Source organism: Thrips palmi, unplaced genomic scaffold (assembly GCF_012932325.1).
Source record: "Thrips palmi isolate BJ-2018 unplaced genomic scaffold, TpBJ-2018v1 HiC_scaffold_18, whole genome shotgun sequence".
Taxonomy (NCBI): domain Eukaryota; kingdom Metazoa; phylum Arthropoda; class Insecta; order Thysanoptera; family Thripidae; genus Thrips; species Thrips palmi.
In genome coordinates this window covers 5,288,106-5,309,424 of record NW_023144627.1, presented here as the reverse complement: position 1 = coordinate 5,309,424, position 21,319 = coordinate 5,288,106, and the positions used below count along the sequence as shown (strand labels likewise).

General features: G+C 51.3%; 1 protein-coding gene and 3 non-coding genes across 9 annotated transcripts in view; 2 read left to right on the top strand and 2 right to left on the bottom strand.

Annotated features, from left to right (window-relative positions):
• LOC117645360 (neuronal acetylcholine receptor subunit alpha-7-like) overlaps positions 1-21,319 on the top strand; it is an 83,324-nt gene that overhangs the window by 4,335 nt on the left and 57,670 nt on the right. The window lies entirely within an intron of this gene.
• Trnaf-gaa lies at positions 13,213-13,285 on the bottom strand. Its single transcript has one exon. It is a non-coding gene; the product is annotated as a tRNA-Phe (tRNA).
• Positions 15,562-15,634, bottom strand: Trnaf-gaa. Its single transcript has one exon. It is a non-coding gene; the product is annotated as a tRNA-Phe (tRNA).
• Positions 18,491-18,563, top strand: Trnaf-gaa. The gene has a single exon. It is a non-coding gene; the product is annotated as a tRNA-Phe (tRNA).

The window sequence follows — 21,319 nt, the reverse complement described above, 5'->3', positions numbered from 1 at the left end:
CACTATTCGATATCTCTTTTTTTCTTAACTGATGAATTCAAAATTTTATAAGTAATATCTATGAAACATTTTGTCATTCTTTCATTGTGAGTGAATAACAGAATATTGATTGGAATACGTTATCACAGTTAATATTAAGAGAGTCGGTTTAGGGTAGGCTGATCTGAACCAGTTAACGGGGACCAATTATTGTCAAATCCAGTGATTCGTCACAGAGAGTCCAATGCCAAGGCTACCCAAGGCTTAATGAACCAACATAATTTATCTTACTCAGGTATACAATACTGAGTAGTACCCGTTATATTAACTTCAGTGAAGTTAAAGGAATCGTCTCATTAAATCCATTCACTAATTCACTCACCGCTCAAAACCTGAGTCGTCTCTTTGAAGCAAATATCTATTCAAACTCTATTAGGATTAAATATACACAACCATACATTTATTCTATAAATAAACACATGTTAGTACTTTTGCACTCTTGTCAGCTTGCAGCATTTCAATAGAATGTATTTCTCGAGTCCAAACTAATTTGCTGCTAATTTCAACACAAGTTATTTATGCATTTCCCTGATTTCCTCTACTATGAAATTTTAAAAAGAGGATGACACTATAGAAAATGAAATAAGTAGATGCCCACAATACAAAAGGTCAAAATAAAAACATTCTTGTTACAATGATCTGTCAAAGTGCACTGACCTGAAGAAGATTCCCCTCTAACGGGGGAGGGGGGCGAGGGGAACGCAAGACGTAAATCATTTTCACTTCCATTCTCCATATTTCGCTGTGTTGATACTCCAAAGGGGTTTTAATCATTCTAGAATGTTGGAAAACTAAGGCCGATCTCATTTCCAAACCCTTCTGCTTTTTATTTTGTTTTATTTGCTGTTTAGCTTCTGTCCCGTATTTGAGAGCCGCAGGTATGAGAAATTGGTAACTGCTGACTGCTGCCAACCTAACCATGCTAATGACCTAATTCAAAAAGATGTTTTGAATATTTCAAACGATACTAATCAATGATTTGAAACAAACTCGTGCTGGAAGAAACTAAGGGGATGTTAAATGCGAAATATGAGAGCTAAAGACCATGTACTTGCTGAGAATCGTTGGTGAGTACAAACAGACAGACGCACGACCAGTCAGTTTTTGGTGCGCCCAAACACGGCAAGGGCTTCGCTATCGCTCAGCCAAAAATCGGTTTCTTTCAACAAAGTTGGAAATTTCGACAAAATTATTTCAAATGAAAACAAGTTAAAAATTTCAGTACAAAAAACTATCGTCGTCTAACATTCAGGAGGGTCTGTTTCGTTTGTAATTCCCATTTCCAGTTTTGAATAATATAGAATTTCAGTGCAACAGGCCAGTTGAAGAATGCACGCAACGAGCAGAGGAAGGACATAATCAGAGAAATTGAAATATCGATACGAAATGTGGAATGGGTAGGGAGTTGATGCGGAAGAGAACCCCAGACACAAAGGCACACGACGCAAGTCAGAGGGCGTTCTAAATGCAAGAGCCACATTCCATTAATCGAGTATGACCACGAAAAAAGGGAAAAAACAATTTAAAAAAACGGAAAGAAGAGCAGAGATTCCGGTCATCGTCATTCCAGCGGAAAATGGAAGTGACAAAACAAAAAGGGGGAAAAATAAAACGGGGCGTCAAGAGAAGACAATGCACTAAGGGGTGCCTCGGAAAACAAGAGGCCAATGGAAATGAACTCCAGAAATGAGATTCTTTTATTCGCGTACTCACGTCCCGACGACTTGTCCGTGACTACCGTGACACGTACCTGAAAGCACAAGAAAACGACACTGTTAACGACGCTGCACTGTTTAAAAGGATCGTTTTCTTCTTCATGGCATACCATCAACCCAACTTCATGAAGAGAAATAACTGCCTGTTCTTTTCTGTTCTTTTCAGAGTTTAATTGTCAGACCTGCGTTTACATCAGACTCAACTAAACAAGACTAGTTTTGCAAAGTCATGCTAAAATAAAAAAAATCGTTGCACTGAACCATGTTGAGGGTTCTGCAGCCTGCTAGTGGCAAACAGAGGCAGCTTTCGCGGACGAGGAAGCTCTTCACACGCGTAGGTGCTCGAGCCTTTCACGAAGAAAGGGGTTCAACAAATGGCAACCTAGTGCAGTGGGCCAGAAAGCCGCCAAAACTTTAGACGCGTTTTGAGCTCCAGAGTCGCTAAACAGGCCTCGAACCAAACGCGTGACCCCACTAATGGATTCCTCGTTCGAAGAGCAATCCATAGATGGGGTCACACGTTCGGTTCGAGTCCCATTTAGCGACTCAGAAGCTCAAAACGCGTCTGGAGTTATTGCCGCCTCCGCGGTCTTCTGGCCCACCGTGTCTTGTGCAGCTCCAATTATGTCCTCTCACAGAGAAGCAAAGTCAGTAGCGACTTCTGTATCGCGTGAAACACGCGCCGTTTTTCTTCCGAGTACGTTTGCAGTGCTGCAGCCGTCACCAGCGCGCCGCTCAAACGAGAAGTAGAAGAGAGGAGCCTTCCATTGTAATGCAATTTGGTTAGATTTATTAAACTCGCCCCGCTTCATCACTGCAGCGCCAAAAGTTTACCCCCAGTGTGCCAACGAAGTGACGCCCCGCCCCACTCTCAGAAACAACAAACGTAATCAAACTAACATATGTCCGTGAACGAAAAAAAATCCGCACCAAGTGCATGTGCCACTAAGTGCGAAAGCAGTACGAAAGTACGTTTGCGTGGCCACCGCGCCAGACAACCCACCGCCCAGTGGGCCAGAAGACCGGTAGAGGCGGTCAAAACTCTAAAACGCGTTTTGAGCTCCAGAGTCGCTAAATGGGACACGAACCGAACGTGTGCACTGTGGCTTAAAGCTACGGAAAATTCTGTAAAGAGGTTGTGGTAATTCTCCGTAGGCCCCTTGTCAGTATTCTCCGTAGGCTCTTACAGTATTTTCCGTAGGACCGCACAGTATTCTCCGTAGGACCTTACAGTGTTCTCCGTATGGCTATACAGTCTTCCCGGCCCTACGGAGATTACTGTACGGCCCTACGGAGAATACTGTAAGAGCCTACGGAGAATATTGATAAGAGGGCTACGGAGAATCCTGGCAAAAAAATTAACAGCATTTTCCGTACACGGTAAAAACGGTACCTGGTTTTCCCAGGAAGCCTATGGTAAAGGCATAGGTGATTTCCAGGGAGTTCCTGGGAAAACCAGGAACCGTTTTTACCGTGTACCTTTTTGCCACAGTGTGGCCCCACCAATGGATTGCTCTCCGAACGAGGAATCCATTGGTGGGGTCACACGTTCGATTCGAGCCCCATTCAGCGACTCTGGAGATCAAAACGCGTCTAGAGTTTTGGCCGCCTCTACCGGTCCTCTGGCCCACAGAGCACCGAAGGCACGGCCAGGGCCATTGGGAATCCCAGGTGGAATTAGAAAAAGAGAGAAGGACGAGGGGTGGCCTCCCGACGTGTCAACAGGAAAAACATGACACATAAAACACCTGCAAAATGGAAATAAAAAAGAAGAATTGGAAGAAAACGACTGAAAGGAAAAAGAGAGCTGAACGACCTCTGGGTGTTGATTGATTTAGTGAGGATGTATGCGGTGAATTTTACATGATTGGCTGGTGCAACGACGTCAGCAGTGAATGAATGAGAAAATAAAAGAATGACAAGAGAACGAAGGCTGCCCAAAAAACGAGTGAGGGGGCGAGATTGCTTTTGGGTTGTTCATAATCATTTTTTCAGGTGCTGTTTCCGTCCCGCAACGAACTCCACTGTAAAGGCGGCCAAAATTCTAGACGCGTTTTGAGCTCCAGTGTCGCTAAATGGGACTTAAATCGAACGTGTTACCCCACCAATGGATTGCTCTCCGAACGAGGAATCCAATGTTGGGGTCACACGTTCGGTTCGAGTCCCATTCAGCGACTCTGGAGGGCAAACCGCGTCCGGGATTTCGACCGCCTCCACCGGCCTTCTGGCCCACTGTGCGACCACGATTTCCGAAGCACACTGTAAGAATTTTGAAGAAAAAGGCCCCCCCGAATTTCCCGCGCGTTTTCCAACGTGCTCCGACAGTGTGGTGTCAAACTCACGTAAAAGTGAGACAGATCAGGTCCTGGAGATGCGCGGCTGCTCTGTGAGCGTGAGCCCCGAGGCTAGACGTTAACACAGACGTTAGCGCTGCCAAGCCAGGCCAAGCCGATACGAACCTAAGGACGTCTTCGGGTGTCTTCGGTTACATAAATCTTTGCCTTCGGCTCTCCGCCCATCTTTGCACCCCCCCCCCCTCCCTCCCCCATCCGTCTTCCACCCCTCCCATATATCTCCCTCGAGTCCCCTATCTCCTTTCTCCTTTTCTCTCCTTTTTCCACCCCATTCGGAATATTATTCTCCCCCTCCACCTCTCCCCGTTCCCCGTCAATTGCGTAGCACTTTTCACGATTGTGCGGCGTGCGATCCGACTCCTTGCCGATACTGATGGCTTGATCCACACACCGAGACTACTTTGATTCAAGCGGGATAGATGGCTGGATAGATGGAGGGGGTGGGCGAGTGCGGCTAGACGGGCCGCGGATAGACGCGTGCGGAGATAGAGATGTGTGCATGGATTAATGACGAAGCATTCAGTCAGTGCCACATGAAAATGCAATCACTCTCTCTCTCTCTCTCTCTCTCTCTCTCTCTCTCTCTCTCTCTCTCTCTCTCTCTCTCTCTCTCTCTCTCTCTCTCTCTCTCTCTCTCTCTCTCCTTGGCTTAAACAATAACGAAAAAGAAACAGGTCGCAACTTTCAGCAGCTATTTTTCCCCGGACACCGTGACGACGTGGCGTGTAGCACCACCGCATCATATCACCGAGCGCCAAAACTCTATAGACGCGTTTTGAGCTCCAGAGTCGCTAAATGCGACTCGAGCAGAACATGTGACCCCACCAATGGATTGCTCTCCGAACGAGGAATCCATTGGTGGAGGTCACACGTTCGGTTCGAATTCAGTTTAGTGACTCTGGAGCTCAAACCGCGTCTAGAATTTTGGCCGCCCCCTCCGGTCTTCTGGCCCACTGTGGCGCGTCACAGCAGTGTGTCACACCACCGCGTCACAGTGTCACACCACCACGTCGTCACTGTGGCTCACTAAGTAGGTTGGCCACCATGCCCCCGCGCGCCGCCCGATATCCAAGAGTAATGGCCCCACGTCATACACACATTCTACCGCCATCACACTGGAATGGCGCGAGACGTTTACATATATCGATGGCGGAGAAGTCAGCGAAGGGCGAAGCACAGTGGGCCAGAAGACCGGTGGAGGCGGACAAAATTCTAGACGCGTTTTTGAGCTCCAGAGTCACTAAATGGGACTGGAACCGAACGTGTGACCCCACCAATAGATTGCTCTCCGTACGAGGAATCCATTGGTGGGGTCACGCGTTCGGTTCAAGTCCTGTTTAGCGACTCCGGAGCCCAAAACGCGTCTAGAATTTTGTCCGCCTCCACCGGTCTTCTGGCCCACTGTGCAAAGGGGGAGGGGCAGGGGTTTCTGTTACCTTATTACCCAGTCAGACAAACACGAACTCACACTTATGTACATACGCGCACGCACACACACGCACACATACTCAAACACACCAAAAAAGTGTCATTCCGACGCGTCCATTTTTCAGCAAGGGTAGTGGCGCGGCCCTCAGCGCCAGGAACAAGAACCCTCTCCCTTTTTTTTGTGCCCCCGCGGCCGAACGAATCATCTTTCTTAGGTTAGGTTAGGGAAAAAGATGACAATATTAATCAAAGCCGGCGCCGCCTCGAACACTCCGTTAGCGCTTCGTCCCTGCAGAGCGTTTTTATCGGGGCGGGGCGGGGCGGGGCGGGGCGGGGCGGGGCGGGGCGGGGGGGGGCGGGGCGGGGCGGGGCGGGGCGGGGCGGGGCGGGGCGGGGCGGGGCGGGGCGGGGCGGGGCGGGCGGGGCGGGGCGGGGCGGGGCGGGGCGGGGCGGGGCGGGGCGGGGCGGGCGGAACGCCGGGCCCTGGTGGCGCTTGAAAATCACAAAGTTAATAGGAATGAGCCCCTTTTTACCCCACTGATGCCAAGACCACTTTTTCCTCAGACACACCACCACCCGCGCGCTGAAACAGCAGAAGGCAAAATTGCTGATGACATCGGGAGGGGGAGGGGGAACGGGTCCCCAGCTGGCTGGAGTGGGGGCAGACGAGGGTGCGAAGAGAATGCGCCTAGTGTAAGAGAAGCGCACGCACACATAAAACGCCTCCTCTCCCTCTCACACACGCTTACTCTTTCATTCACACCCACACACCCACACGCACACACACGCACGCACACTCGTACAAAAGTTAAGCGTCCGACAAACATAATTTTGCTCATTATTGAGACGATGGATAAATCACGTCTTTTTTTAATGTGCAGGATAAATGGGTTCAGCGATTCTCCCTCTGTCTGTCTGACTCTCTCTCTCTCTCTCTCTCTCTCTCTCTCTCTCTCTCTCTCTCTCTCTCTCTCTCTCTCTCTCTCTCCCTCAAGTGAGCGTAAGTGAAAAGCAAGCGACGGGTCACACGCCGCTGTGGGTGGTGCGGTGTTGTTGCAGAGGAGAGTTTCCGCCGGTTTTTGTCGTCAAGGGTAGCCGAGCCGTTCGGTGAAACATTCTCCGGCGGGTTTCTGAAGGCAAGTTGGAACATGGACTAGCAAAAAAAAAAAAAAAAGGAAAAAAATAAAATAAGGAAGCACTATGGCCGGGTCTATGGAAGGGTACGGAAGGAAGGCTGGGGTGAAGGGAAGAGGGAGGGGAGGGGGGGGGGAGGGAGGGAGGGGAGGGGAGGGAGAGGGGACGGGTAGGGGAGGGGGGAGGGGGAGGGGAGGGGGAAGGGGGAGGGGAGGGGGTAGGTATCCAAAGGGGCGGGGCTGCGGGGCCGCGGGTCGCTAGACAGGATGGCGGGCCCATAGAAAAGTTGAGCTGCAAGTTATGCGACACTGGCTGCGACTACTTGGCCAATCAAGGCGATAGCGCTGACGAATGGAGTTGGGGGAGGGGGGGGAGGGGAGGGGGGAGGCGCGGAGAGAAAGAGGGAAATCTGGTCTCTTGCATTCCATAGCTGCCGGCTGCCGCTCGGGCGGAAGGCGCCACCAGTTTGGACCTGGAGGGGTTTCGGCATTACACTGGAAAACCAAGTTTCCCGTTCAAAATGACTAAAAAAAAACCACCCAACTTCTACTATGCTTGAAACGTTGACGGCGTCAGTATCTGACGACTCAATTTCTTTATTTTTTCCGGCGGCGCGAAGAAGATTCGCGCGTTGGCGGGTATATACCGCATCGGCCCCAATAAGCAACCGAGCCCAAAGTAGTAACGAGAAACAATTTAAACGGCCATAAATCAGGCCGAGGATTGTAAGCATCACCGCGACAACGGCACAGGGGAAAGGTAGGCCGTTCTGAAAGCGTGGCCTGTGGGCGCGGGGAGAGGGGGAGGGGGACCCGAAGGAGAGAGAGAGAGGGGGGGAGGGGGGACAAAGGGAGGGGATAGATAAGCACGGTGGAGATAGCCCCGTCTCGACTGAGGGAAGGTGAGGATGGGTCCGCTCGGACAAAACGAAGGGGAAGGGGGGGGGGGGGACTTCGGACGGTGGAGCGCTATCTGGCGGTGGCTCACGTCCCTAGACAGGGCGGCTCGACTGGGAGACAGGGAGGCCGGCACCGCACCCACCAGTCCCTCACCACACCGCCACACAGCGCGCGAATATATCAAAGCGGAGAACGAGGGGGAGAGGAGGAGGAAATTAAAGTGGAGCCACCCTGTCGCGGAAAGAGGAAGCGCGAGGAGAGTCAAGAGGTCATTTTTCCGCGGGCCGGCTCGTAATAGAGTTGGACGGCTGAACGCACGGGCGGCCGGGGCTCGAGCCGCATCCACGCTCAAGGCGTTCCACAGTGGGCCAGAAGACCGGCGCCGTGGCCAAAGCTCTAGGCGCGTTTTGACCTCCAGAGTCGCTAAACAGGGGGGGGACATAAATGTAAATGGCCTTCGCCCTCGGGCATATTAGCCGTCGCTAAACGGGACCCAAACCGAACGAGTGACCCCACCAATGGATTCCTCGGTCGGAAAGCAATTCTGTGGTGGGGTCATACGTTCGGTTCGAGTCCGATTTAGTGACTCTGGAGCTCAAAACGCGTCCGGGATTTTGACAGCCGGTTGTCTGGTTCTCCGTGGCTTTGGCTTGGAGCGCCTGCAATGCGCAGGGTAGGCAACCCACCCACACAGCCGTTGGCCGGGTTGCCTATCTCCTTGATGGCAGGGGCTCTTAGCCTGTGAGCAGACTTGACTTGACTTGAAAAGGCTTAGGAGGGGGTGACAAAGATATAGCCCAATCCCAATCCCACGACCAAACACTAAAAATGTGGGTTTCTAATTTTTACGGAACATAAAACCTTCCACCTAGAGCTGAGAAAATTTGGACTTTGAAAATTTCTTCAAAGCAATGATTTTGTAGAACTGAGGTAGCTCTTAGGTCTCAGGTTCAATATTATTATTATTTATATTTTAATTGTTGTTATCATGAACATTGATAGGTGCAATTAATTTTCTGACACGGAACTCAAAGCAAACTTATTTAATGGCTACTCCGTCTCTGTCAATGCTTGCGCTTCAACCATAGAACATTGTCATAGCATTACTTCAGTTGATAGAAATTTTTTGAGAGTAGCATAGACATGCAAGTTTTAAGTATATAGTGACATGTAAAAGGGGAAGGACCCAAGAAAATCTACCATGATGTGAGCACCGATATAGTAAATGTCATTATAATTGACAGAATGTTAATTGTTACTCCATGACATTTATCACAAGGAAACTCTTTTCCAACAGGATGTGGTCACTTTGGAGTCTTCAAAATAAAATCACACATACCTGTCATTAAGTGCGTTCCTTGAAACTGATCCCTTGAGATGAAAGGAGCGTGGGAGTATGTTAGCGATGAAAGACTCAAACTGTTCTAATGTACTGAATCCTGCAGGAATTTACGATGAAATCTCTGTCATGGAAAGTATCACATAACCATAATCGCTGACAGTCTTCACATCCACTCCACGCACTGTGTCATCTTTCCGGACACTTCATCATGCTCCACTTGTTTCACTGAAAGACCACAAATCCAAGTCAACTCCTATGGAGGGACCATTGAAATTCACAGGGACACTTTCCACTTCTCTCACAGTATCTTGTTAGCATGATATTTGATGTGCTCACAGATCCAGCTGGGAGACCATAACCAAACCTCTGTTCATAACAAGTCCACTACACCGTCGAAAATAACCACAAAAGGCGGACAGTCACAAAATTTAGACCCGTCAACTTTGTTCCGCGACTCATTTTACTAACTGTGAGACTGTCACTCTAAAATGTCCCGTTTTACTCCCCGAAACAACTTTGAAAAAGTTGCATTCAACCGGCGCACTTTTAAAATCGAAACCCTCAACCAACCGGCACTGTCACCGCTGACACCAACCTAACCAAACATAATTTCTTTCACCACGTCAAAATGCTTTGAGGTCAAGCATGGATACTCTTTTTTTTAAAACGAATTACATTTTGTGTCCATTCTTACGTAACTCTGAATATTAGCTAACCAAACCACTACATTCAGAGTTTTTTTTATCTGCGTCGTTGCACCATTTTCGTGTCTACGTTGGTACGCCGTCCCCTACCTCAGCCCGCCTCGGTGTTCAAACAAACGGGTGCATTTTCGAGAAGCTTTCTTAGAAATCCAAACGAGGAAAACCGGAGGCACGTCTGCAATTCGCTGCAATTAAGGTGGGTATCCTGAAAGGCTGGCGCTTTACAAAACTGAAGTGTACGTTTGAAAAGAAAAAAAATTGAAGTTGGGTGGCGACTCTGGCGCATGCGCCTGGCACAGCCCTCGCTGGGAACAGATGTTTCGTCCGCTCTTCGTTTCCTTTCCTTCTCTCTCCCGTCCTCCTTCTCCTTCTTATCCTTCTCCTCTCAGCCCCTTCTTCCTCGCCACTGCTATCTCGCACGGAAGTCGAGCGCCACGGACACTTCCGAGGCCGGTGACGCGCGCCGTGCCGTGCCGCACCGTGCCGCGCTTGCCGTGCCGTGCCGTGCCCTGCCGTGCCGTGCCGTGGAGTCAAGTTGTGTGTTCTGTTTGCGGTCCTGACTGAAGCCCCCTCCGCTGTCACCACTCTGGCCTCGACAAGTGCACACGCCATTCGAATTGTTTCCATATTTCTGCTCGTTTATTTTTTCATGTCACGAGGCCAGTAGGTGGAATCTAATGGGCACGTTCATTCAAGGACAAAGAGCAGAAATCAACCAATCAACCAAATATTTAGAAAAAAAAATCGAATTGAATGACACAATTTCACAAGTATCTTCCTAAAAAATATAGTATTTGGTGAATTAGATCATACCAGAGTTAATCGAAAATCACCAGACATTAAAAAAAACAAAACCTTTTTATTAGTATCGTCTGTCTTCACGTTACCGATAGCCTTAACGGTTATTGTTTCAGATTTTTAAATTATTTTTTTAAAATGTTGTCTGGGTTTTTTTTCGGGCACTTGTTAACTCGCGCCAACAGCATCCCCTCTGACTGACAGGACCGCGGTTCAAATCTGGCGCCGCACGCGAGCACGACCCTTGACCTTGGAGGGGGAGGGAGGGGAGGGAGGGGAGGGAGGGGAGGGGGCTGGTGCGGGAAGGCAGCTCCATTCATTGGGCCGCTGGCGGAGGCGCGCTGGCGGCGGCGGAGGGGAGGGGGAAGAGGGGAAGGGTGGGGGGGGGGGAGGGGAGGGGCGCTACGATCGGTCGGGGTCGCGGCGCTGCCAGCATGCGATCGCCGAGGACGACATGACACGCATTCCACAGCTGCCCTGCGTGGCTCTGCGTGGCCCCGCCCCGCCCCGCCTCGCCCGGCCCTTGGAGGCCTTTGACGCGGCGAGCGGCATCGGCTCGGGACGCGGCATGCTGCAAGTCGGCCTCCGCGACGGCCTCCGTCGCCAGCACGACGACGGCCAGCACGGCCAGCATCGGGGCGGCGGCGCCGCGGCGCCAGGGCGTGCTCGCACACTGCAGAGACCCCGAGGCAAACGGCGGGCAGGCAGGCGGGCAGGCGGGCGGGGCGCAGGCCGGGGCTTGTGGGCGGGAGCGTGGGTGGGCTGCGCGCCACTGGGGCCTGCCTGCCTGCCTGCCTGCCTGCTGGGGCCGCGGCCGAACGAAGGGGGTTCGTGTAACGTCCCGGTTCGGGTGGTGTTCGGCTCGCTACCTCCGCAGCCTCCACCCAGCGCCCCCCACTCCGCGGCCCCCGGTGGGGCCCCACCCCCACCCCCCAGCGCCAGCCGCCTTGCGAGCCGCAGGCAGGCTGGGCAGGCTAGGCAGCGCCAGGCTGCGCCAACCCCTCACTTGTCAACTCTCAGCTGGGCCTCTCGCGTCCCAGTGTCTCCCTGCGTCTCCCGCCCCATTGCCATCCCTTACTCCCGCGTCCTGCACTCGCGCGTGTTGCCCGCCCAGTGGCGGAGCCAGGACCCAAGTCTCTCTCTCTCTCTCTCTCTCTCTCTCTCTCTCTCTCTCTCTCTCTCTCTCTCTCTCTCTCAATCTCTCACCCTCTCTCTCTCTCTCTCTCTCACTCTCTCTCTCTCTCTCTCTCTCTCTCTCTCTCTCTCTCACTCACTCACTCACTCACTCACTCACTCACTCTCTCTCTCTCTCTCTCTCTCACTCACTCACTCACTCACTCACTCACTCACTCTCTCTCTCTCTCCCTTACAGCAAATCACTGAGTTGCCAGCCTGGAACTGTAAGGAACACCCTCACAAAATCACCTCACCAGATAAGCCTCTGCGGCTCGCTGAATGCGTAAAAAGTAACATCTCTCACTCTGCGCCATTTTTAAAGCCAGCGCATCGACGTTACACAGAGAGAGAGAGAGACAGACAGACAGACAGACAGACACAGACAGACACAGACAGCACAGACAGCACAGACAGCACAGACAGCACACACACACGCAGAAACATACACACTCAGACACACACACCTTGCTGCCCTCTCTCCAAGGAGACGCGAATCAGCAGCGGGTCATTCTACCCCGGGCCCTTCTACCTCGTGCGCCGCTATGCTGCCAACCTTTCACAAATTAACTCCAACTTGGAATTTTTTTCGTTCCACTCGCTGATCAAAAGGGACCTCATCTTTTTTCTGGACCAGGAGGAACCGGGGGGAAAGGGGTGGGTGGGGGCGAGCAGGTCGGCAGCCAGCGAGGTCAGAACGAGAAATCTATTTTGCAGGACCCGCAATGATCGATTCCTCGTAAAATCCCGCCGGGGCATTTCCAGTTTCCAGTCTCGAAGGGGATGGCACATTAAAGTGATACGTCGGGCCTTTTCAGTTTCGCTGCCTTCCAGTCTCTCTTCCAGTGCCTTCCAGTTTCCCCTCTTCCAGTCTTTCTTCCAGTCTCTCATACAGTGCCTTCCAGTTTCCCCTCCAGTCACCCTTCCAGCCTCCCTTCCAGTTTCCCTTCTAGTCTCTCTTCCAGTCGCTCTTCCAGTCTCTCTTCCAGCCTCCCTTCCAGTTTCCCTTCTAGTCTCTCTTCCAGTCGCTCTTCCAGTCTCTCTTCCAGCCTCCATTCCAGTTTCCCTTCTAGTCTCTCTTCCAAGTAGTATAGGTGCCCCATTCGGACATGAAATTCGTGGGTGCCCCATTCGGACATCCCCTCTCCCTCCCCCTGAGCCGCCATCTTGGGCGGGGCTAACCTAACCCAACCTAAGGGGCCGCCATCTTGGGCGGGCCTAACCTAAGGGGCGGCCATCTTGGTCGGGCCTAACCCAACCTAACCTAAGGGGCGGCCATCTTGGTCGGGCCTAACCCAACCTAAGCCGCCATCTTGGGTGGGCCTAACCTAACCCACCCCTAACCCAACCCCCTAACCCAACCACCCCTAACCCAACCACCCCTAACCCAACCCAACCTAAGTGTGGATCCACCCGTGGTGGGACATTCAGACATCTTGAACGAGTGTAACCTAAGCAGGTCTGGTCTTGTCCGCCGCGACGAGTCCGGGAACGCTCTGTGCCGTGGGACCGTCCGGGAACGCGCTGTACGCGGCCGCACCGTTCCGCGCCGCGTTTGAATGTTCGCGCCGCCGCCGGGAGTGGGGGAACCGCGCCGTGACGAGGCGGGCCGGTAGAAAAAATTTCCGCCGAAACCCGGGATCGAACCGGGGACCTTAAGATCTTCAGTCTAACGCTCTCCCGTCTGAGCTATTCCGGCTGGAGTACTCAACTAAGAATGTAGTCTTTTTTCAGGGGCCTAACCAGCATCTCCCCTGCGCCGGGAATGGGGGGTGGGGTGGGGGTGAGCAAGAAAGCGGTGGAATTTGAATTTTTGGCACAAAATTGGCACTTTTGGAACAGAATTGGCAAAAAATTGGCACTTTTGGAACAGAATTGGCACAAAATTGGCACTTTTGGAACAGAATTGGCACAAAATTGGCACTTTTGGAACAGAATTGGCACAAAATTGGCACTTTTGGAACAGAATTGGCACAAAATTGGCAAATAAATTTTGGGGCTCTGTGAGGTTTACCATGTTTTCCAGAAAGCGCGGACCTCCCTTGATTTAAGGTTCTTTGGGGTTTTTGATTTTATTTTTAGGGTTTTGACTTGGTGTTTTATTTTAGGTGTGGCGGTGGTTTTCTCAGTTGGTTGAGCTCTTCCACTACCCGTTTGCTTGGCTTTCAGAATGGCAGTTCTGCGTTTTTCATTCCCTATTAAGTCTGAAGGGATATTAATCTGAGCTACGGCTGGAATGAATTTACTTAAACCCACCGGCTCGAAACTCTTACGATATCGGGTAAGATCACTTATGAAGTCTATGATGTTTGACTGAGGGAGGGGAGTTCCCTTAATATACACCTGTCCTGTGGTGTCCCAAGTGATTGGGGAACCTGCTGTGGACAAATAGTCATGTATCTTGCCCGCTTGTTCCTGGTAAGATTTCGGGATCACCGACAAAAGTTTCTGACGCAGTGAGCTACCGAATGGTGGGTCCGTTTCCTCATCGGTCGTATTTACTTCTATGGGTACGGGCTTACGCGCTTCGTTGGTGAAATAAAGGTAACGTTGAAGCACCTCGTTGTACTTTTTCCATTTTTCTGAGTCGTGAGCGTATTCCGTGCGGAGAATGTTGTTCATTTCCGTATCAAGGGCACCCATTTTTGTATAGGAGATAGAAGGTGTTTGGTCCTTTAGTCTTTCCATACTTTCGTATGGTATGAGAATCTTGTGTCTGGTGCGAGTCATTTGAATAGGCTTGGAAGCACTGATGCTACAGCTGACAACAATAAAGGCAGAAAAGATCCACCGTGTTGCACAAGGCGGCGTTTCTTCGTCCTCCAACCCTCGCCTTTTTGGGCCAATTGACGTAAAATGTCACGATATTCTCTTAGTCTGTTCCTTTGGTCTGGTGTGAGAGGTATATTGCCCAGAAGTAAATTGTCACAGATTTCACAAATAGCATAAATAATGGGTTTGTCGGCACTGTGCAGAACTGCTTTGCGAAGATTAGGTTTAGCCGTCTGAAGGACTTGAAGAACAGCGTGGTGTGTCTTGACTCTAGGAGCCATGATCCGCTAATGCTTCTCGTGTGGTTTTCCCCCCGCCCTTATATACCCTGCACGGATCCGGGTTAGTTGGTAAGGGGATCGGCCGATAGGCGGCGCTAGTGGGGCTCGCGATAAGGTATAAAAGGGAGTGTTGCCGGAGCACATAACACACTTTCCTGCAGTTCGTCAATGAGTACAGAACCTAACGACGGAAAAAAACATGATTAAGCACACGCAAAGTAGCACCCAGTTGCGCTTAAATGGACACACGTATTACAAAAAAGACACAAACAGTGGCAAAGTATACTGGAGATGTGTACGTTTTAGAAGTGACCGGTGTGGGGCAACAGCCATAACCCTACAATCTGCTCAGGGCGTACAAGTCATGAAAGAAGGAGTGCACTCACACCCGGCCAAACCTACTTCGGATCTGCAGGACTCAGAAACAGACGTGGATGAGCCTAGTGAATACTCTCCCGCCATCTTGGGCGGGGCTAACCTAACCCAACCTAAGGGGCCGCCATCTTGGGCGGGCCTAACCTAAGGGGCGGCCATCTTGGTCGGGCCTAACCCAACCTAACCTAAGGGGCGGCCATCTTGGTCGGGCCTAACCCAACCTAAGCCGCCATCTTGGGTGGGCCTAACCTAACCCACCCCTAACCCAACCCCCTAACCCAACCACCCCTAACCCAACCACCCCTAACCCAACCCAACCTAAGTGTGGATCCACCCGTGGTGGGACATTCAGACATCTTGAACGAGTGTAACCTAAGCAGGTCTGGTCTTGTCCGCCGCGACGAGTCCGGGAACGCTCTGTGCCGTGGGACCGTCCGGGAACGCGCTGTACGCGGCCGCACCGTTCCGCGCCGCGTTTGAATGTTCGCGCCGCCGCCGGGAGTGGGGGAACCGCGCCGTGACGAGGCGGGCCGGTAGAAAAAATTTCCGCCGAAACCCGGGATCGAACCGGGGACCTTAAGATCTTCAGTCTAACGCTCTCCCGTCTGAGCTATTCCGGCTGGAGTACTCAACTAAGAATGTAGTCTCTTTTTCAGGGGCCTAACCAGCATCTCCCCTGCAGCCGGGAATGGGGGTGGGTGGGTGGGTTGGGGGGTGGGTGTGAGCAAGAAGGCGGTGGAATTTGAATTTTTGGCACAAAATTGGCACTTTTGGAACAGAATTGGCAAAAAATTGGCACTTTTGGAACAGAATTGGCACAAAATTGGCACTTTTGGAACAGAATTGGCACAAAATTGGCATACTTTGGCACTTTTTGGCACAAAGTTGGCAAAGAAATTTTCGGGCTCTGTGAGGTTTACCATGTTTTCCAGAAAGCACGGACCTCCCTTAATTTTCGGTTCTTTGGGGTTTTCGATTTTATTTTTAGGGTTTTGACTTGGTGTTTTATTTTAGGTGTGGTGGTGGTTTTCTCAGTTGGTTGAGCTCTTCCACTACCCGTTTGCTTGGCTTTCAGAATGGCAACCGAGGAGGGATTCAGAAGGGTCTATGTCAGATGGGGTAGGAGAACATTAAAGAGGATTGGTATGAAAGGATCGAGTGCCTGTTCAATGAGTGCTTCTTTCTTATGCAGCCAACTTATATTTTCATCTACCATTGCATTTATATCTTCTTTGTACAGTCTGAGTATATTCTTTTCGTGCCTTTTCAAGTCAAAGTACCCATTCAGGAGGTTCCAGCAAAGTTCACAAATGAAACAAATAAGGTCTTTAGAGGCTTCCTGCAAGATAGCTGCCCTCACAGGCCCACTTTCAGTACTGAGATTACTCATGGCCTTTTTATGTAGCTTTAGCTTTGTCATTAAGAGTGTTACACTATCCGTCTCACTAGCTTCATCAGTTTCATCCTCATCATCTGAACCTTCGTCGTCTTCCATATCCACATCTGATTCGTCCTCCCCGTCCACTAGCTCCTCATCTGTCTCCTCATCCCAAGATTCCCACACCTTCCCTTCTCCCTCGCTCTCCTCGAAACTCGACTCCTCACTGTGCTCATCTTCGCTGTCTTCATCATCACGTGAATCGTCACTATGCTCGCTGGCCAAGGATGATTGAGAGTATTCACTAGGCTCATCCACGTCTGTTTCTGAGTCCTGCAGATCCGAAGTAGGTTTGGCCGGGTGTGAGTGCACTCCTTCTTTCATGACTTGTACGCCCTGAGCAGATTGTAGGGTTATGGCTGTTGCCCCACACCGGTCACTTCTAAAACGTACACATCTCCAGTATACTTTGCCACTGTTTGTGTCTTTTTTGTAATACGTGTGTCCATTTAAGCGCAACTGGGTGCTACTTTGCGTGTGCTTAATCATGTTTTTTTCCGTCGTTAGGTTCTGTACTCATTGACGAACTGCAGGAAAGTGTGTTATGTGCTCCGGCAACACTCCCTTTTATACCTTATCGCGAGCCCCACTAGCGCCGCCTATCGGCCGATCCCCTTACCAACTAACCCGGATCCGTGCAGGGTATATAAGGGCGGGGGAACACCACACGAGAAGCATTAGCGGATCATGGCTCCTAGAGTCAAGACACACCACGCTGTTCTTCAAGTCCTTCAGACGGCTAAACCTAATCTTCGCAAAGCAGTTCTGCACAGTGCCGACAAACCCATTATTTATGCTATTTGTGAAATCTGTGACAATTTACTTCTGGGCAATATACCTCTCACACCAGACCAAAGGAACAGACTAAGAGAATATCGTGACATTTTACGTCAATTGGCCCAAAAAGGCGAGGGTTGGAGGACGAAGAAACGCCGCCTTGTGCAACACGGTGGATCTTTTCTGCCTTTATTGTTGTCAGCTGTAGCATCAGTGCTTCCAAGCCTATTCAAATGACTCGCACCAGACACAAGATTCTCATACCATACGAAAGTATGGAAAGACTAAAGGACCAAACACCTTCTATCTCCTATACAAAAATGGGTGCCCTTGATACGGAAATGAACAACATTCTCCGCACGGAATACGCTCACGACTCAGAAAAATGGAAAAAGTACAACGAGGTGCTTCAACGTTACCTTTATTTCACCAACGAAGCGCGTAAGCCCGTACCCATAGAAGTAAATACGACCGATGAGGAAACGGACCCACCATTCGGTAGCTCACTGCGTCAGAAACTTTTGTCGGTGATCCCGAAATCTTACCAGGAACAAGCGGGCAAGATACATGACTATTTGTCCACAGCAGGTTCCCCAATCACTTGGGACACCACAGGACAGGTGTATATTAAGGGAACTCCCCTCCCTCAGTCAAACATCATAGACTTCATAAGTGATCTTACCCGATATCGTAAGAGTTTCGAGCCGGTGGGTTTAAGTAAATTCATTCCAGCCGTAGCTCAGATTAATATCCCTTCAGACTTAATAGGGAATGAAAAACGCAGAACTGCCATTCTGAAAGCCAAGCAAACGGGTAGTGGAAGAGCTCAACCAACTGAGAAAACCACCGCCACACCTAAAATAAAACACCAAGTCAAAACCCTAAAAATAAAATCAAAACCCCCAAAGAACCTTAAATCAAGGGAGGTCCGCGCTTTCTGGAAAACATGGTAAACCTCACAGAGCCCCAAAATTTATTTGCCAATTTTGTGCCAATTCTGTTCCAAAAGTGCCAATTTTGTGCCAATTCTGTTCCAAAAGTGCCAATTTTGTGCCAATTCTGTTCCAAAAGTGCCAATTTTGTGCCAATTCTGTTCCAAAAGTGCCAATTTTTTGCCAATTCTGTTCCAAAAGTGCCAATTTTGTGCCAAAAATTCAAATTCCACCGCCTTCTTGCTCACACCCCACCCCCATTCCCGGCTGCAGGGGAGATGCTGGTTAGGCCCCTGAAAAAGAGACTACATTCTTAGTTGAGTACTCCAGCCGGAATAGCTCAGACGGGAGAGCGTTAGACTGAAGATCTTAAGGTCCCCGGTTCGATCCCGGGTTTCGGCAGATATTTTTTCCCTCACGGCCCGGCCCGGCGCGGTTCCCCCCACTCCCGGCGGCGGCGCGAACATTCAAACGCGGCGCGGAACGGTGCGGCCGCGTACAGCGCGTTCCCGGACGGTCCCACGGCACAGAGCGTTCCCGGACTCGTCGCGGCGGACAAGACCAGACCTGCTTAGGTTACACTCGTTCAAGATGTCTGAATGTCCCACCACGGGTGGATCCACACTTAGGTTGGGTTGGGTTAGGGGTGGTTGGGTTAGGGGTGGTTGGGTTAGGGGGTTGGGTTAGGGGTGGGTTAGGTTAGGCCCACCCAAGATGGCGGCTTAGGTTGGGTTAGGCCCGACCAAGATGGCCGCCCCTTAGGTTAGGTTGGGTTAGGCCCGACCAAGATGGCCGCCCCTTAGGTTAGGCCCGCCCAAGATGGCGGCCCCTTAGGTTGGGTTAGGTTAGCCCCGCCCAAGATGGCGGCTCAGGGGGAGGGAGAGGGGATGTCCGAATGGGGCACCCACGAATTTCATGTCCGAATGGGGCACCTATACTACTCTTCCAGTCGCTCTTCCAGTCTCTCTTCCAGCCTCCCTTCCAGTTTCCCTTCTAGTCTCTCTTCCAGTCGCTCTTCCAGTCTCTCTTCCAGCCTCCCTTCCAGTACCTTCCAGTCTCCCTTCCAGATGCTGCTGGCTCTCCAAATCCCGGTCGGTCCCGGTTTCCGGCCGACACCGGGGCTAAGTACATCCGGCACGAACGGGTGGCATGGCGTGGCGTGGCAGGGCGTGGCGGGGCGTGGCGGGGCGTGGCGGGGCATGGCGGGGCGTGGCGGTAGGGCGTGGTGTGTCGGGGCGCGGCGGGGCCAGGCGGTTGCGTGCACCCAGTGGGGCCTGGCCAGGTGTAAACGCTCAAAGGGTGGTTGGGAGGAGGAGGGGAAGGGGGGGGGGGCGCTCCGAGAGAAGCGCTGGCTTGCAGTGTGCCCCCGAGTCGGGACACAGAGGACCCACAAGCCAACGGCAATGACCCACTCGCCAACAAACACATGCAAGGACACACACACACACACACACGACAAAATAGACTTGCTGTCGCTTGGAATTGCTTTTCACGGAACTTTTAAATTTTTCTTGTTTTCTGTGAAAGCTGCGCCGACCAACGCGTGCATACACACGCACTCTTACACACACTTACACACCCACGCCGACGCACACCCACGCACACAGAGACACACACACATACACACACCCAAGCACACACACACACACATACACAACATGCCACTGTGCTACGGGTGCAGCCACGGCTGACCTGGCTTTCATTTTCGATTTGCGCCGCACAATATTCCGATCCACTTTCCAGTTGTCGCATTTCCGGTCCCAGGTTCAATTCCCCCCTCCCCCCCCCCGTTTTCCCCCTTCCCCCCGCGGCACCTTTTAAAATAATCACAAACGGTCACTCACCGGCAGAGCTAATTCTATCCATCTTATGCATCCGGGAGACATTTCCTGGTCGGGAAATGGTCTTTTTCCCCATTTCCGCCTCGGGCCCGTTGCCATAGCAACCGCCTGCGCGTCTCACAGCCATTGGATTTCGATGGGCTGCGCCAGGCTGGCTGCAGACAGAGAGTAGTTTTCGTCGCTCTGTCTTTCTCGCACCCACACTGCAAATCCGGTGGTAAGTTTACTTGCCACAAATTTGGCAAGCCGTTTTGAATGCCAAAATTTGGCAAGCTTGGCCCGGAAAGTCCTCCAAGCTTGCCAAAATTTGGCAAGCTTATGAATTTTTCCGACTAAAGCTTGCCAAAGTTTGGCATTCAAAACGGCTTGCCAAATTTGTGGCAAGTAAACTTACCACCGGATTTGCAGTGCACACGGGATGCCCGCCCATGAGTGCGAGAGAGACAGAGCGACGAAAGCGACTGTCGGAATCAGTCTGCAAGGCTGGACAGGCACTGCCAGGGCCACAGCGGCTAAGTTGGGCCAGCAGACTGATTCCGAGAGTCTTTCTCGACGCATCCTTGTTCCTGATGCTTGCACTAGTACAATTGAATTTTTTCGGATGTTCAGGCACTACTTGCAAGTGGGAGTGCTTTGGCACCGTTTGACACTCGTTTCCCTTTGCCCCCTCTCGGTCTCCTCCCCTCTCCCTCCCTCCCTCTCCCCTCTCTCTCTCTCTCTCTCTCTCTCTCTCTCTCTCTCTCTCTCTCTCTCTCTCTCTCTCCTCCTTCCCACCCCTCTAATTCAATGTGAGAAACAAAGACAGCACGGTTCATGTTGCAGGTCCGTGTGAAAAGCGAGACTGAAATGGAGACAGAGGGAGGAGGTGGGCAGGTACAGAAACGGAGATGTGGAGAGAGAGAGAGAGAGAGAGAGAGAGAGAGAGAGAGAGAGAGAAAAGGGGGGGGGGAGGGAGGGAGAGAGAGTGCATAGGGAGAGAGAGTTTCGTGGGCGAGAGGGGGCCGGGGAGATGGGGGGTAGACGAGGAGAGAGAGGGAGGGAGGGAGAAATCGGAACAGACAAAAACTGCGCGCACGTTCTGTGCGCTCCATGAAGGAGACAAATGAAGGTTAAGACGAAGGCTCGCAAAGAAAACGAGGATGGGAAGAAAAGGTAAAACGAGGACGAAAGAACCGAGGTGGCTTTCCCTCTTCATCTTCTCACATTATGTGCAGACAGATTCCTCCAACTGAAGGAAATTTTAAAAAAGTCATTGTAGGGTTTTCAGAAACTTTAAAACTCTTATAAATACTTATTTTTTTTGTTTTTTTTTTGGCG